The sequence below is a fragment of the Anopheles stephensi genome, chromosome 3 (genome assembly GCF_013141755.1).
Source record: "Anopheles stephensi strain Indian chromosome 3, UCI_ANSTEP_V1.0, whole genome shotgun sequence".
NCBI lineage: Eukaryota > Metazoa > Arthropoda > Insecta > Diptera > Culicidae > Anopheles > Anopheles stephensi.
Genome location: NC_050203.1, coordinates 10,348,191 through 10,365,946, shown reverse-complemented (window position 1 = coordinate 10,365,946; position 17,756 = coordinate 10,348,191). Strand labels below are relative to the sequence as shown.

General features: G+C 46.9%; 1 protein-coding gene across 1 annotated transcript in view; it reads left to right on the top strand.

Annotated features, from left to right (window-relative positions):
- Nucleotides 1-2,598: 2,598 nt before the first annotated feature.
- Nucleotides 2,599-17,756, top strand: part of LOC118513134 (lysosome membrane protein 2) — a 36,794-nt gene continuing 21,636 nt past the window's right edge. The window contains exon 1 of the mRNA XM_036058560.1: nt 2,599-3,739. The gene's annotated coding sequence lies outside the window, so the exon portion shown is untranslated. The remainder of the gene's footprint in view (nt 3,740-17,756) is intronic.

The following is a 17,756-nucleotide window of genomic DNA, read 5'->3' as shown; positions in this document are numbered from 1 at the left end:
GAGGAAAATAATTTTCCTAATATTCTAAGAAAACACAGATCCGCCGTGTTGATCTACGATAAATCGACACCATTAACAGATACAACACCTTTCCACGCGCATTTAATTACACCAACAGCGGACGGAATCGCCCATGCGGAAGGCACCCTGTAGCTAACTACTTTGAACTAATTGACCTTATCGGCCGAGCGTCATCCGACGGCGTGTTATCGCTATCAACCGATCGTACGCAAAGTCATTCCAACAGTACGTGTTGCTCGGTAGCAAATCGATCTTTCAACCGGCAGGTTAAGTGGGTGTTTCCGAAACAATGAATGGGAATAGTCAGGTTACTCCTTCCGTACGGGGGCGGGCGCGATGCGAGGTGGATTAAGAATTTGGAATCACTTCCTCCCAGTTATAGCATCAACCGATTGACGTACGGGCAAGGAAAATGGAAGGTTTACAGCCACACGCCTGCGTCAGACAGAAAGTGATTAGAATGATACAGCGCACAGCGATACGGAGAATGGATAAGGGTTCAATTAGTTGATTTGTTTGTGAGTTCTGCCCGCTGAATGTTGAAGTCGAAAACAAAGAACAGAAAGAGAAACAATCAAATTGAACGATATTAAATAGAAGAATTTAAACTCTATTAGAATCTAGAGTAAAATAGTTCCGATAAAATATCCTTACAATAAATTATCCTTAGCGAACGTAACAAGGGCCAAGGTCTTTACTAGACGAACCTAGCAATATCTCAAACGAAAACAAAACAAATAAAATAGCATTACTTTAGTAATCTGTCCAACATAATGTCAACTTAATTTATATTCAAAAAAGAAATAAAAATAGGACTCAAACCTTAACTAAAGCACACGAAAGTCGAATATCATTGTATCTCATATTTTACAAAAAATGTAAATTACACAAACAATTAAAAAAACATTCATGTTGTGAGGCCAAGACGAGAGAGAAGGAGGCCGAGAGCAAAAATACTGTAAAAAGCATCTAATTAAAACGAAAAAAAGTAAAATGAAGTAAACTTCAAGAGCGAATGATTTCAAACTAAAGAAGTGCCAATTTTATCCTGTTTTTCTATAATAAATTTTAAATACTTTTCTATTAATGGAAACACTTAGATTTTAAAATCTATTCTTAGGGGAGGAAACACACAAACGGAAAATATGTTAAGCCGCCAGGGTATTCTTGGATTACAACAGTGTCCATCCTTAACAGTATCAAAATGATTATATGAACTATTTAAAATATGATAAACCGTCCTGCTGAGCTTAGCAACATAAACAAAACCAGGAGGAATTCTAGTAAAAAATCCCTTGGTACTTCAAAACTCCTTCCTTATCCACATCACTCGAAATGAGTAATCTTGCTGGAAACATTGCGCTACCTGAAGAGTTTAAAAAAGAATAATCAATTAATTGTTCCCAGTAAACGCTATCACCGTAATTGCCGGCGTGGGATTACCCGTTACCCAAAGCTCGACGGCTTTTTTACCAACCGACGCAAGCAGTTGCCGTAGACAAACAAAGGCAATCAAGACGATCAAGACGATCTCGGTCGGTTGGAAAATTTCTCTTCGCAAAAGCGCAAAGTGCAAACAGCACGTCGCACTGACGTAGGTCCGCAAGTGTCGAGATGTCAAATAAACCTCACATCAAATATGTGTCCCGTCCAGTTTTGCTGAATGGTTGTCGGGCGTTGATGGCTGTCAGAGCGCGCGCGCCGTTGGCACCTTTACACATCCAGTCGCTCGTCGCTGGCAAAAGAACCATGACGCAACGCACAGGCCCGGTAAGCCACCGCCGGTAACGGCATCGCGGCATCATCCACCCATCCCGGAAGCAGAATCTCCCTTCCCGGACGATCTATGCAAACAATTCAAGGCGGACATTAAATTGTACCCACCCGCACCAGCATGGGGTTGGCTGCTGTGAGGTTGCCCCACCCGAACGCTCTATCCGAAATCAATCAACAACCCCGATAGTACAGGTTTCGCACACTGATAATGGATTTCCGCACACCGTCGCCCGGATGCCCGTTGACGCACCAACGATCGCCAAGCAACACGGCCGCACACGCTCGCGCCGATGTTCATTCGCGACCCGGGGCGTAGAAACAACTCGGCGCCTCCACGAGTGAAGTGCAGTCACTCATCGATCGCTCACGATCGAGGATGAACTTCAAAATTTCCTTCGAGCGGTACGCAACGCAGGTCACTCGTGCACTCACGGAACTCGCTCACTCACTCACCAGAAGCTTTAAGTACTTCTTCTACCTCGGTACCGACAATTATTGTGTGTACCGCATTGTTACCCGGCATTACTTAGTGGTGGGGCGATAAGGCACTCACCGCGTGCGCCGCCAGCCAGGCGTTTCGCTCTCGCAACGTTTCGTTTCACTTTCACACCCGTAGCGGCCCCGGGTGTTCTGACTTGCCGCCTGGTGCTGGCGTAAAGCTTTGGCGTTACCCGAAAGCACATACATTTGCCTCCCTCCCCACAGCGTTTGTGTGTGTGTGTGTGTGTGTGTGCGTGGGGAGGTCTGATGATGCTGGGGCCTCCTCGAAAACGGCCTACCAAAACCGACTGCGGCTCGATCGTCAGTCGGTAAGCCGTTGCGCGTTGGACGAGTCGAAGACGTTTGGTCGCGCGACTGGAGCCTTGAGGAGCGTGTGCGAGTAGTGTGATTCGGGGTCTGTTTTTTTGTTGGTTGTTGCGTTCGTTCGCTGTGCGGGATCCGACGCACGACAGGATCTCGGATACGTTCATTCAACCGTTTGTCGTGCCGCCGTGTAGACGCAATCGCTCGTTTGGTCTAGTGGTGCACCGAGAACACAACGCATCATCTCCAGGATCTTCCTGTGCTGTTGAGCAAGTGCCTCCGGTTAATCTGGTGCAGAATCGTCTCGGGAAAGGTCGTTCATTATTAAGTGGCCGCCGCTGGTGAACATCATAGTCGGTGCGTTCCAGTACACAGGTGGTACACGGTCTCGCGAAGTTCAAGGGGTCGGGAAAACCCGCATGAAGTGATGCCCACTGTCCCGCGTCTGCATCCAGATTGAAGATTGAAGTATATAAGCCAGGATCACTTCCGATCGGGGAGTTAGTCGGTCCGAGAATAGCATCAGTTACACATACCCGAGCAACTTCAGGTTGTGGCCAGCGATTTTCTTCCAAGTTTGCTTCAACCCAAAACCCTAAACGGAAAAAAGGATCAAAGTTTTTCTTTTTTAAACGTCCACTCGTCTTCTTTTCGGTGTTGGCCTGTGATCATCTGAGTGAGATGCTGCAAACAGTGTTGACTATAGGAAGTAGTAACGATCAGGGAGATCAAGTACAGTTTAGCAGAGCATCGATTAGGGTGCAACCGTGTTAGCCAGTGCTGCCCGAAGTGTGTGATCCATTCTTGATAAGCAGGAAAAGTGATTGTCTGAAGATTTCTAGCTGTTCCTTAGTTGGATATCATTCGTGGTGATATCTCAACGTAAACCGTCAAAAGATAGTTCGTCGGGAGAAAAAATAAAGCTAGTCAAGTGCAGTGTTTGGAGAGCGTTCGAGTGTGCCTGTGTGCGTGATCGAGTGAAAATAAATAGTGATTCTTCAGTGCTGTTTGGTTCGGTGTTCTACGGTAGACGGAAGTGACTTGACCTGGTGAGAAGTTTTATTCGCATAGAACAGCCGCTGCCTTTTTGAAGGAAATTACTATTGGAGCCTAGCTAATCATCGGTGCACCAATACAGGTATGTGATTAATGTGTCAAATTGCTAATGTAAACGAATAAATCAAAACGAATAAATTTTTAGCTAACTCAAGGTGGTCTCATCTCATTCTGAATGATACATTTAAACATTTTTTTACTCATAACCCTGAGCTTAATCCAGATTGAAAGCAGTGTTTAGTTTTACTTAAAATATTTTAAATATTTTACTTTTAAAATATTTTAAAATAATTTAAATTTATTTTCTTAAGCTCCAATAGAAATTTTATAAAACTCTTGATTCGATGGTTTTATTAACTGTCCTTGTTTTTAATAATTAAAACAAACTTAAATTGTTTTCCAATTTTTATAAAATAATTATAAGAAACTGCTCGTACTAACGCTAAGCATTCGAGCAATCTTTCGAATCTCTCAACCAATCAATCAAGCTCATAAACTCAACAATTCTAAGGAAAACAAAAGTACTCCACCCATTGGCAACCCCCCCAAAAGCGGATCGGGGGACCGCTTTTGATTGATTTGTCAACCGACCGGCCTCGGCTATTCGTCTCGCCCCATCTGCATCAGCCCTCGGTTATGCAACTAACAGTACACTTAGTGAGAGTAGAAAACTCCGGCCAAGGTTAATCACTGGTACTTTACTGCACTTACCACAGCAAACGCTAATGCAAAATAGAGGAAAAAAAAGACAAGCAACTTTTGCTGATGTGCAAAGCCCCCCCGGGTACTAAGGGCGAGCTAAGTCTCAGCCATCAACTTGCGCCAGTCAACGGTGCAAGTTCATGAGTCACGAGACGACAGGTTGAGACGATTTTTGATTCACTACCGGCACGCGATCATCGATGCAACCGGAAAGTTACGGTGACATGATTATAAATAGCTTCTTCATGCACATAGTTACTGTTGTGCTAGTAGAGGACGTTTTTGAGGCTTCAATAGCAAAGTGTAGATGCCACCCGACGACTATGGCCACGTCCAAGTTCCGGTACCGCTTCATGGGAAGGTTCCCAGCCCTACCGGCGGATGGCAAATAGATAAACAAATTGTACTGATCGAAATTCCCCAAACGTGTGCGGCATCGTGGCCCGGAGGCACTAGCGATCACGTTGCCGATCGGGGAAACCGGTCCTATCACGTGTTGTTTGTGTCCACCGGGACGATGCTTCCGCCATGCGGTGGTTCACATTCCTAGCCCCAACGTCAACGCCGAAGGGATGAGATCCGCCTGTCCAGCATGCTGCACGATGCTGGGACAATTTATGATAATCGAATGCATCGATCGCTAGAGGAGCGAAAAAGGGATGGTTCGTTCTGTTGCCTGTACCATGCCCGTAATTGCTTTCGTTATAGAACAACATTGTGTGTACGAGCTTAGAACTCTCGCAAGCAGCTTAGAGATCTCGGGAAACCCGTAATAAAACCTAGTGAAAATTCGCTTTTTTTGGGAGTGTTAAGAAGCAAAGCAAACGGAACGGCTGCCGTCCCTAAGCTGAGATGACCTTAACCATGTCCAACAACCCCTCCCAACACCAATGCGCGAGCTTTGAACTCCGGCGCGAATGTCACAGCAAACAGCGATCATTAATAACTCTTCTTTTGGGCTGGTCTGTCTAAATTCGGCGCACCGGCCATTTCCTATCACCCACGTCCGTTCGGTTTTGATTTCCGATCTTAGTCACGAAACTGACCTTCAGCATGATCGCCGCTGTTAGCCAAACGCCTCCTCGCTAATGTCGGCCGATAACTTTTACTTTCTTTCCGGCACCAAAGGCCCCGAAAAACGTTTGCCTGACCGAAGTCAAATCAAGTTCAAGACAGTTTTACGGTTACCGAAAACCAGTCCCGCCGAAATAACCGTGCCAATACGATCAATGAACTTGCGGTTTTTTTTTGACATCTTGTCGGGCCGGTTTTGTCTTTTTTAAAAAAGCCAGTCCGTCCGGAAACTAGACCATCATTCGATGATTTGAATATCGGTATTCCCAAGTTAACCTTCCTTGCTGCCTGCCTGACCAAAGCTGGGAAGGTCAGTTGGCGTCTTCCGAGGATGAGAAATCACAGACAAACATGCACGGACGCACGCACAACCACGCACCATATCTACCGTTTTGCCAAGGTCGACTGGTGACCGCCGATCGTCACTCAGCATCTTGCCAACATACATTACGGTGCGGTTATGTAGCGGTCAGTTTGGTCGTCACCGTTTCACCGCCTGACTCACGATCGCCGGTGGACTCGGAACGCATCAGCTTGCGAATTCCCTTACGGTAACCTGTCACGTGTAAACAACGCCCCGTTGGCCCAGCACTGTTTCGCTGGACTGTTGTTTCATAACGCTTTAACCTCACTGTGTCCTGTGTCGTGTGTGTGCTTGTAACCGGGTCAGAGAAGAAGAAGCGAACGCAGCACCGCAACAGCGAACCGCCAAGGATCACTTCAGGCGTACGTTCCATCGACGGAACGGAGATAATTGAATTCGAAGTACAGGCAACGCCTTTACACTGACCGCGTCCAGTTCTGTTTTGTTTCTTCTTTTTTCCCTTTCCGTGCTGAATTATTGCATCTTTAAGGCAGCTTTAAGCTCCTGTACGATCATCCCGTTCGTTGTTGCATTTCTGCAGGGATGCATCTACTTTTACCCAGAGAAAACTATATTTCATTCGAATTATACTTCTTTATAGGGTAAAAAGATGTTTAAAAAAATTCAAATCAATTTTTAGCAACTGCACTTTTCCCCCGGCCTAGTGCCCTTGTGTGTTTGATGTTTCTAGTATCAATCGTCTCGTGCGCGAGTACCCTTAAGTAGAGTGCCTTCTTCACGGCAGCTCACTCGAGTTGCGCTCTTTTTTTGTTTCGCTCCGCCGCATGATGTCTACCAGTCGTAAGTTATCGGCAAATCGACGATACTTTTTCACCCTACAACTCGCAATGAGTATTGTGAAGCAACAGAACAAAAAAAAACCATCGTCAGCGTCATGGGAGGTTCGTCGCCACTGGGAGCGTTGCTGTTTCTTGAATGAATCGCAAGTCCGCGCCCCGATCGAGCAAATCGCCCCAACGATAACATACTGACCTATCCGATTTAAATACGGTGGAGAATAATTTTTCAACAAGCAACATATTTTGCAGTTCCCCCATTGTCGGGGATGAGGGATGCGTTCCTTAATAGCTTGTATGGGGCAGTAACTTTTTGAGAAAAAACAAGCAGCCGTACAACAAGGCCACGGACGGACGGAGTAATGAAAATAAAGCTAAATGATAATATATCAATCAGCACGGTTGTAATTGCTTGCGAGGATTGTCTTATTTAACATTCTTTTTTGATGATTTATTCGCAACTACTTTGTTCATTGCTTGCTTGAATAGGAAGAATAAAACAAATTGGTAGAAATAGCTAGCATTTCCCTATCACAATCCACACAGCCAAACAGGGTGGAGCATTTCCCAAAAAGGTTAGCGCGACACGCTGGACAACGCTGAGGTCATCCTGCCGTTGCCGTTTATATCGATGACAGCGCACGACTGATTGTACACCCCAAACTGATGACAGTCATTAGCAAAGTGACTTCGAAACATATCGACAAACAAAACGCGCCGTCCGGGCCGCGTGTCAAACCGACCGTAAAGAAAGATGAATTCAACCGTATTATTTGCCAAACTGGCCACCCTTTTCCGGCTCTCGTGCACACACACCCTAACCCTACGAGAGACGCGGAGCCGTGTGACTGTGGTTAGATATTCTGTTTTCTGAAGAAAAAGTAACACATTTCTTATGATGACTTATGACGAGCGTGTCCCTGCGGAGACGATAAGAGATTATGATAATGTGTGTTCTAGAAAACAGGTTCCGTTAACAGTACATCGTTGCGAAGAAAAATGTCAAGTCTCCAGCTTGAGTACACCAAATCGTCGTCTAGACTGTAGACACATTATTTTGGGCACGACAAAGCAAGAACATCCACAGTAAGGGAAGAACATGTGAGAACAAGTACTTTGGCGAGTGATGATGTACCATTCCGGCCCGAAATAGCATTTGAATGGAGCGTGTTCCATTTAGGAGGGTTTTTGCCTGTTGGTTTTTTTGGGGTTGAAATGATCTTCTTTCTAACACGACACAGAATGAGATTCGAGAAGCTTCAGCTGCTTCAATTGCTGCCACGCGACATCAAGGTTAACGGTGGCAGAGCAACTCATTATAAACCGACAGTTTTATTTCTTTTTGAGGACTTATTACTAGCTTAGAGTAAGGCGTTATCATTCTTTTAATTTATGTTACGCATGAACGACAGTTTTTTGATTAAATAAAGAAGATTTTATCGTGATCGTCAAATAGAAATCAAGATTAATCTCTCATTCCCAAATGTAACCAGGTTGAAATTTATCCCAAAATTCCTCGTTGAAACCCCATTTAGCATTGACACAATTTCCTAATCGTTCGCCACCCGACGCCAAACTAAGTTAACAATCAATTATAATTTCACACGGCGCACCTAAACACGCCAACAACTACCTTTCAACGATCTTTCGCTCTATCGACGAGCAAATCGACGATTTCATCACCGAGCCTAAAGTTTCCTTATGTGTGCGATCAAAACAGCGCACCCGAACGGACGATTCCCATCCATGAAACGGTTCGAAGTATCGTACGCGCACCCCGCCAAGTACAATCGAGTGCGCGAAGAAAGCTTGCGTGATAAAGCAATCCTCCCCCAAAAAAAAACCTCCCCTTCAAACAGCACGCGACGTTTGCCCATCTTCTGCGTCGGGTTCGTCGCTTACGCTGTCGCAAGTCTTTCCTCCTTCGAGCGGTTGTTTGAAGTAGTGCTCGCACGAGAACACGTTGCCGAGTTGCATTCATCGTTCGCATTTGCATCAAACGCCCGTTTGACGGGGTGAGGTGAAACGGGTGCTGGCCAAGGGGGGGGGGGGAAGAGTGCGCCTGCGGATTAGAATGTCGCCACCGTCGTTTGTGCTGGAGCTGCTGTCGTGTGTTTTTTTTTTTTCCTACTCTATAGCCACTGTCGTCGCTGCAAACAAGATCGATTAGAAGCATAATAAAGTGCAATCACTCGCCCGGGTACTCGCCACCGTCGGCCAGTATTGGTGAGTATTTAACGGCATTGCATAAGCCCGCAGGAGCCTGCCGACGTTGCCGAATGCCATCCCGTGCCTGCTGCCCGAAGCGGCACATTACGGCCACGCTCGTTGGCAGCAGTGTCACCAGGCGCATGATGATGAAAATCGGTAGCACCGGTAGGCGAATTGCGCTCAGATCTGTCAGATAAAATTTTCCGCGCCTTCGGGCATGCTAAAGGAAGGGATGCGAGAGAGAGAGAGAGAGAGAGAGAGAGAGAGAGAGAGCTCCTCATTTAAGCCGTTTAGTTTTCCTCGAACACAGAAATCTAGCAGAGAACTCTAGAAACGCAAAACGGCATTTAAGAAAATGGACATTTATTTCCATACAATCAACAACCTTGAGTGTGTGTGTATGAGTTAGAATTTATTACCTACATATGAGCAAACCCACACAACGCAGCGGATGATTGATTTCGGATTCTTTTCGCCAAGGTTCGATTTTCAACGAAAAACACTCTTAAATCGATTTTAATTGGTGCGAAATGCAACGATTGCCGCCAAGACACCCAAGGGAAACAGATGGCCAACAGCCCCTAACGGCCAGCCCGGTTCTTCAGGGCGCCCGGTGCAATAGAGCACACGCCAACCAGCGACCAAACACCTTGAGCCGAAAGCGAACGGGCTCCGGTGGTAAACAGGTTTCTAAGTCAGCAGGTTTGTGGACCAAGCCGATTCTTCGGGGCTGACTACGTCCTTTGGAGCAGTTCTTTCGAAGCAGTGCAGACTGTCCGCAAAGGGGTTCAAGTACCTCCCTCTTTCGATTCGCAAACTCCGCACCAGAGAGAGAGAGAGAGAGCCACCCGTTTACCGTTCACATACCGGTTCAAGAAGAAAATCGAAACTGCTAGACCACCATTTTCACCCGATGAAAATGAAAACTTCCTTTCACTCCCGTTCAAACGAAGCGTCCCCTCAGCTCATCACACGTGGTGTAATTTGAGGCCATCAGCCAGTAACTGATACACGTACGATATGCCCTGATGCTGTAAATGCTTTTCCGCGTCCTATACGTGCAGATGACGGGGACACTGGAATGGCACGCCAAACAACAGACAACAACATAATCAAAGCAGTCGGAATCGTTTTGCGAATCGAAACGGCACATGGATACGCTTATTAGCAGCTTGCTCAGCGCCACTAGTACCAGTACGAGTGTTGCTTGGTGTGACGTTTCGTAATCGACGCCAACCGTACCAACGAATTATGAGCTCCGGGTCTCGGTAGGATGCGGTAGCATCGCGCACTGCACAAGATGCAGATGCCATATAGACACACACACACACACAACCACACGTGCGCAGGCCTAAGCGCAAACATCGCATTCCGGTTGGCGTTTCATCTTTACGGCTCACCGTGCAGCATGTGTTGCAGCATGTTGGTTTCGCTCGTTGGGAGGGCTCGAAAGGAGCGCCTGAGCTGTGCACAAAGCGCCACGAATCAGATCGTTGTCACCGTATAAATTGTCAATTCAGCAGCAGCAAACGGCACACCGGTGGCAGGTTGAAGGTGGTCATGCCGTGAAGGTGTGTGAGCTTACAATTTAGTTTCGCCTATCGGAGAGGATTGTTTTTACTTGAATAGTAAGAAGTTTAAATATTATGCTATAATTATGGCACGACCTTTAGTCTACTAAAAATGCTTTAGTATGCTAAAATGTGGAATAGCTTGCTATATAGGACTTCTAAATGAAATATAAAGCTTTATAGCACTACTATCATAATTTTATAGCAAACTAAGCTAAGTAGATCCTTCCGCATGCGAACGCAGGAAATCGTTCGTGGTACGATCCTTACACACACACACACACACACACCGAAAACGCATCCAACCGTTAAACGGAATCGCGTCAACGGAACATGATCAAAAAGCATGTGGAGCGCCATAAACACTGCATAAAGAGAATAACACTAAACGACGAAACAAAGCACCACCACAGCAGCAATGGTGCTATAAATTCGACTCAATTTTCCGCCCATTTACCACGAAAGTGGTGGCTGGATCCGTTTTGTTGCTCCCCCGGGTTTTTCGGTGTTATGTGTGTGAACTCGAGCTCAGAAGAGATCACAATAACAATAACAATAAAACACGGTGATCACCATAAGAGCAAAGCAAAGCGTGTAAAGCGTGCACCGGACGATAAGACGGCTTGGCGTCTGGATTTGAGGTCTTTCTGGTGTTCAGATGTAATTATTAGACTTCTCTAAATCCTAATAAGATTTTGCTATAAAAATATTGAAACCTAATTCAAACTGGAAACATGCCCGACCACTGCCAAGCGAGTGGTCTCCTCTCGGCTCACAAATCAGGTTCTCTGTCTGCAAAGAATGACACGGCCTTGCAGTGCCTTTAGCGTTTATTACATTTCAAATGGTACTATCGATCGTGTGTGCCCGCAACAATATCGTACACGGGGCAGCTTGGAAATCCCACCGCACCTTGGGCAATTGCTCCCCATTAGGACCGGACCGGACTGCACTGGGCTTGGGGTTGGCTTCGGCAAATTCTTTATCCGAAAATAAAACCTCAGCTCCAAGGTGGACCCCGTGGCCACTGTCCAAACATGACGGCCGGCACAGAGTCGTGGTCGGACCGGGTTGACCTTACACCGGCCGAAGTGTTTGCGCAAATGGTCCCTGATAGGAGCCCGTTGGCTGGCCAGCGGGCCGTTATTTGTCCGTGTGTGTGTGTGTGTGTCGTGATGTTCACATGTTGATAAAAGCCCACCCTTGTCAACACAACACGATCTATGCGCCTGTGCGGCAATTTGACGTGCGACGATCGAAGTTGTTGGTGGATGTTCCCGAACCACCAGCAGCTTGGGAAAGCAGTTGCGTAAAGAAGAGGGAGAGTGAGAGAGAGAGAGAGAGAGAGAGAGAGAAAAAGCTCAGTCCGATCGTTCACTGCCGATGATCCGAGCGTCAGAGTTAGGCAAAGTAATTAGCATCGTTTCGTGAAGTTGGTACTCCGATGGGGGCAGCTGGGGTGAACGGGTATAACGGGTGTTTGCAAAATTCAGTCCACTTTTAACCTGCTCCATATCGATCGACTCTTGCTTCTAAGCACAGGACAATGTTGGCGGTTGCAAAGTGAGTGAGTTCTGCCCATCGTTAGGGGCAGAACAGTTAGTGAGTGTGTGTGTGTGTGTTTGGCCGTTCAGTAAAATGTTCCTTCACCAATTACACTTCAACGGAATCTGAAGGTAACGCATCTGTTGTACTGTGCTGTGTGTGTGTGTGACACTTACCCTCTGTCACTGGCCCAAGGACTCTCGGTACGGCCACTTGGTGTGTCTGTACCGCTGTGCCAAGGTGGCCAAGATACTCTCCTTCACCTTCGGACAAAGCCCCGAACAGTCGAAGAGTGGCGCAGATGAAAACTCTATTCCACCGAAATAACTTCGAGCTTTGTGCGCCCCGACGGTTTGCCGACGGAGGCCACACGGTCCGGTTGGAAAGAGGGAAAACTCATCTCACCTGATCGATCGGTCGGTCCGAAACCGGGGAGTGTGTGCAAGGACACGCGTACATCGCCAAAGCGTAATTGATTCAATTAGAGCCTTCGGTGGTACGGGTGGCCCTCTGGCCAGCGGGCTTGGGAGGAAAGCCATGGCCATGCAAACATAACCGTTTTGTGTGGTTTTGTGCAGGCCTAATTCCAGTGCACTTGCGATGCCGCTCCAAGTGGTGTGGTGCCCGCGTCTATGTACCTGCAATTCTCTAATGCTGATGCCCCGGCCCCGAGGACTCGGCTCGGTCGGAAAGTGAAAGCCATCGCTAGGTTAACCTTCGCGGTGATGAATGGAACTGCCCGGGCCGCCATGATGATCTCGGCTCGGCGCACTGCAAAATCTGCTGCTCCTTCAGATAACGAGAGAATCCGTACGTGTTGGACGATGTTCGAGGTAGGAATCGGTGACGGCACATGAGGAGGACGGGAGGATATAAAATAGAGAATCCATCATGATTATTACCGTCACCACTTGTGGCTGACGGTGCCGATCGTGCGGAGGCGATACTGCTGGCAGCCAGTTCCGGACGGCTTAAGAACGTGCCAGCCGAGTCACCTGGCCGTAAATGAGCTGAGCCTTATGTACACTTGAGCCCTCACTCGTCGGTGTGGGTCTCGTCCAATCAAGACATTCGCCCGGCGTACCGAGTGCCTTATGCGATCACCGGCCAGCTGAAGGGATTGCGCGGTTAGTTTTTTATAGTTTTAATTTCACACATTTTTAGACAACACGACCTATCAATGACCTCTCGCTGAAGCTGCGTCCACAACAACCCAAACATTATTGATATTCAAAAGCGTAATAAAATCCGGCCCAAAACTGCGGTGTGATGACATCGCGCGGGGTGCTTTTTTTTTCGGGGTGGGGACCAACATCCGCGAGATAAATCTTCGCCACCCTTCTTCCGTACGGTACTTTGCTTTGCCCGGCTGTACATACGCGCGTCAAGGTCTCTGCCAAACCGTGACCAAACATCGACCGACCACACCAGGCTCGGTGCGCATCCTCTTCACGGTGACGACCGTGGGTAACGACCGTTTCTGTTTGCTTTCTACGAGCACGAGCGCGCGCGCGCACGACACACACGGAGCCAACCACACTCACTATTTGCTTCGAATTTCCATTGATCAATCGATCACCTGGTGGCAAAGTAAGGGTTTTAAATGGCTAAAGCAGACCTCCAACCAGGTGGGCATGGGACGCACCCCGCGCGATGGATGTCACGGACGCTAACGGGTGGCTAATTGTTTCGATGGTCAACGGTACAGCATCTTGATTGGCAGAAATTGGCACTTTCGAAAAATTAGCTACTGCTCCAAAATGGGTCTCTCTGTGTACGACGCGTCATTTTGGGTCTTTGAAAATTGTTGCCCTATCATTCAGGGTAGTACAAAGCGGAAGACAAGCCATTATCGTTCTGCTTCACTTTTAATTATACTGTAAACTACTCTCAACATTGAGTTGTCTTGTATCACACGCAAAAAAAGGGGTTAAACACGTGCTGCTTTTTGCGGTTAATGTGGTTAGGGAACGGTAGGTTGGATTAAGCTGCGGTATGGTTTATTTCCGCTACCCTTGTTGACACTTTACACGTTTTCTTCTGCTTCATCTGGAAGGGCAATATTAATCGCCTGACTCAAAGTGCAATGAAGCATAATTATGTCTAATGGTGTCGGAGTGCTTTGCCTGCCTGGATTTGGCCTTCTTGTAACCGTCTGGAGCAGTCTGCACATTCCAAACAGTGCTAACCTTCCATTCGAAACCGGTAGAACAGACTGAGCAATCAAAAATAGAGCATTCCAAGCGGTCTGGTTGTTCGATCGAAGCCGCTTAAGGAGCTTTTACACTGTAGCTATCGTGTCCCAAAAATATCAGACGGCTGTTATGAAAATTATAGCAAATCAGATTTTATTAGTCTATTTATAATACGTTATATGTGAAATTTACTTGTTCTATGCCTTGTTTAACGGCGCCGGTCGTCACACGGCAGGACCGGGGCTCAAATCACATCCAGACCGCCTTCCCGTACGCAGGGCTTTGCTACGGGTAAAATCAAGTCACAGAAAGCCAGAAATGGCTCGGCCTGCCATCCTCTCGAGATTGTAGTGCCAGGGAAGAAGAAGAAGAACCCAACGAACAAGACAAACAGACCCAGGAATGCAAGGAGATAACTCTGATTGACATTAGACTTTAAATTCCAATCTCCAATCCAATTGGCCTTATGATCTCTCTAATCTTTTCTGAGCTTTCATCTTCTCAACTTAAATGCAGTTGAGCTGCACTTAAACACGAAAACTTTAAATATATCAGCCGTAACGCTTTGTAACGCTTGACTTTTTTTCTTCGATCTTGCTTCGATCTATTGCAAAAATGATCATGATTGTAAAAGAGAAGACTGATCATTATCCCTAAAAATATTAAAAAAAATAGAATTATATCAGAAAATAGTAAATTCTTTCATAAATTACCAATCACAAAATAGCGCTTACTTATCAGTTTTATTTATATTTCGATTTATTTCAATGTGTGGCTCTATTATAGTCACATTTCACTAATAAAAACAATTAAATTGAGCTACAAAATCTTCTAAGTCAGTGTCTTAGGAAAAAAAGAGCGTAATGATGTTCTATTATAATTTTATTGGCAGTCTGTAATCTCATATCGTGCATGTGATGGCTAGTTTTATTTATTTGATACAATTATCTTAAACGATAAAAGTAATTTCCTCAGATGATCTACAATTATGAGCCATCTTAAGTTGCTACCGTGTACAACCCTCTCGACCGCAGCTATTGCAAAATGATCATAATCAATTCGACAAATTGCATTCAATTTTAAGAGCCAAACCGAGCCGGTATGGTGGAGAATAAGAAACCCCAGCAACCAACAAAATCGCCTCCACAACCGGCCGACACGAGAACGATGATTGAATTAAATCAACGCAATCGTCCGTCCGATCCGTATCGATGGTGCTCGAGCGCACCAAAAAGGCTCCTCAGTGTCGCGCGTTCGATCGTCACCAACCGACGTCGTCGGTCGTGCGTAGCTCGGTAGCACCAGTGTGTTTCTCCATGTGTGCGTGTGTGTGTGTGTGTGCCCTTAAAATCGGCAAATCCCTTCGCCCATAACGGAACCAGACCGCTGGCGGGGCATTCGCGTTTCCCTCTTCCGCTTCTTTTGGCACCGCGAGCTGGAATGTGACCGCAAGCATAACTATCGAGCGCGGAAGGTTATGTTGTGCCACCCGCGTCTGCCTCCCACACCCCCCACCGTGATGTGAAGGGCTGCTGCTGCAGCGTGAATGTGCGAACACCAAAACAACAAATTCAAAACAAACCCACCTACCGGGCTGGCCGTTTCCCGCTCTCGAGCGGTACGCCATAAAACTGGTCCTGGTGTACTTCGGTCGACGGTGTCACAGAACGGACGGCAGGCGAAGGGGATTGAGGAAATCGGCCCTTTTGCAACGCAATGCAGCGGCTCGATCGATGAGAAGGCTTGTTGACCGGTTGCAGCAGCAGCCTCGGTGGAGCCTCACTCGATATTGCAAGCGTTCGCACCGCGCTTGCACCGATTTCTGCACCCGATGCACCGGCGTACGGCTTTGGCGTTGCAGCGTTTGGCCGTGCGTCCCACGAGCCCCGTCATCCGATCGCAATGGCCAATGGAACGGTGCCACCGCAGCTGCAACACTGTACTGCACTCAATAAACCCAAGGTGAGAACAACCGGCCCTACTCAGCTGAGACGGCAAGGGGAGCGTGAAGAAGGGAAGGGCTTCCCAGCACGCGACAATCGGCGGCGGGGGAGACATGGTGCGTGAGTGTATGCGAAACCGTTCTGCGAGCGTCCGTTACACATCGGATGGAAAGCGCTCGGAATTTCCCACCTTAACTTCTTGCCCAAAAGCGAAATAAAGCCATCGATCGCGAAATCGTATCGAAACCGATATTGGATGTGATGTCTATGCCAAGGTTTCTGGTGTGCTCGTACGTGTCCAATGCCTTACGCGCGGCGCACGGAGAACGGACATCGGTGAGTGTGCTGCTCACCGGAAAAACGATGACAGCGGCGGCAAGAATCTAGCCGATGGCGTATTGCCTAACGGCTAACCTTGGTCTAGGTGGGTCAAACGGAAGGGCCTGTCACTCGGGCTGGCAAAACGGTGCGAAGTTCTTCTTTAACTTTAATTGATCGAACGATGCCCTCCCTTCGCGTAAGGATGGTGATGATGATGATGGTGATGCAGCACTAACCCAGTTCGACGTGGATGACAATTGCACCGGCAAGTTCGCGTACGAACCGGGGTTTGTCTGTAATTAAATGCTGCATTTTGTGTGTGGTGAGCTCCCCTATCAAGCGGTCTGGGTTGGGGCTGGGGGTAAAGGAGGTTCAGAGGGAGGAGGACGATTGCAGCAAAGTTACAGCGCGGTATCGCGTGTTGTTGAGCGTGCTAATTGCAACCGCATGGAAACAACATCGCGAAGGCGTTAATATTGAACTCCTCGGCTGGATGATCTTATCCGCGTAATAAACTGGGATAAAAATGTCAGAAGGAGTTAGTTGCACAGTTGGCCGTTCTTATCTTAAATAAGCTTCGAGTTGTATTCGCAAGTCATCCGGCTTGTTATTTAATTTTGATCATCTGCTTCCAAACATTGCAACGAGATATGTAAACAAGCAATAAAGCACACACTCTACGCAGCATCTTCTTCTTTGGTCATTCCTCCTCACAATGTGTCGTGTTTGAAGATCAAACATATCTTCCAAACATCAACAGCGTACTGCTTCAACTGCGCCATACATTCAAAATGGTGGGGGCTGAGGGGGCGGGCGGATGAGGGGCTGGATTTCCCTCATGCTTCTTACACCTCACAGCCACACATCCTCATTCTAACCTCGACTCATTAGGAGCGCAAGCTCATAAAAATTAAGCAACACCACACTGCCTGCCTAGAGTTGAATTACCGCAAGGCACACAGGAAGTCCAGACACAAGGTGTTTGGCAGTATAAAACCTAAGCCAGCACATCGGTTTTTGTGGCGTTCACGAAACTAGCATATATTTCCGATTCAAAGACAAATGATACACATGTTGACTATGGGAAAATCTGTTAGAGGTCAGGGGTTATATGGAAGGCTTGCTTGTAACGCTTTGTAACGCTTGTTACCGTCTTTTCTGTTTCAATTGCAGAATACAGAATATTAGTGTAATCGTATGGAAGTATAATAGAAGGTTCATAATTTATCAACAACATAAGATAATCGTTAGTTACGGATATCGTCCCGAATGTTGATTAATGTTAATGTTGATCGATCTGGGAGCGATCGTAGCTATTAGTGACGGTGTTCATTTGAGTTCATTTTTGTTCATCATCAGGATTAACGTCTTGTGGA